This window comes from Tupaia chinensis, unplaced genomic scaffold (genome assembly GCF_000334495.1).
Source record: "Tupaia chinensis unplaced genomic scaffold, TupChi_1.0 Scaffold149964_2, whole genome shotgun sequence".
NCBI classification, from domain to species: Eukaryota; Metazoa; Chordata; class Mammalia; order Scandentia; family Tupaiidae; genus Tupaia; species Tupaia belangeri.
The window spans coordinates 394149-394963 of NW_006209806.1; positions in this window are offsets into that span (position 1 = coordinate 394149).

The window sequence follows — 815 nt, forward strand, 5'->3', positions numbered from 1 at the left end:
GAGTCCGGGGGGGGGGACCCGCCGGGGGGGGGGGGGAAAAAGCCGCTGAGTCCCTGAATGGAGGTGAGCACCGTGCCAGGTGGGGCAGCAGGTGGCGCAGCCGTTACGTGGCTGGACTCCCACATGGCCTGAGTTCAGGTCTCGGATCCGGTGGGTGCGTGTGCATGCGTGGCCGTCCCCGAGGACGGTGTCTCACTGTCCGTCTCTCCCTGGCGAGAGCAGGTGCCCATGGCACAGACCTCTGAGAAAGCAAAGGCGGTAAGGAGCTGATGCCGGGCCTGGGGGTGCCCAGACCCCCAGAGGGGCAGAGAAGGGTGTGGTGCCGTGTGGCCGTCCCCCGCCCTCCGTCCTCCCGGGGCAGGTGCTCACTTTCCCTCTCTTTCCAGAGAGCGCATGCGCCCTATGGCAAAAATGAAAAGAAACAAAGCCGAATTTGTTATTAAATCGGTTTCATTTTATTGGGTTCTAACCACAATGGGGTGGGTGGCGGGGCTCGGGGCTCCACACTGGAGCGGGCCGAGGGGTGGGGTCCCCAAGCATAGCTGCACCACACCCTCCCGCTGCCCAGACGCCCCTCCCGACTCTGCGGATGCAGAAGGCACTTGGATGTCGTGTTGAGGGCCGGGGGTGCCAGGAGGCGCCCGAGTCGGCGGGGTCTGGGGTGCAGGTCTCCGCTCCCACGCCCGTCCAGTGGTCCGCCTGGCGCGTGGCGGGCAGGGCCGGGGCTCCCGCGTGCCCGGCCTGCCTGGACCCTGCTGAGGCTGCTCTTGGGGCAGGCTCCAGGGACCCAGGGTGCAGGCAGGGCGAGCCTGGCT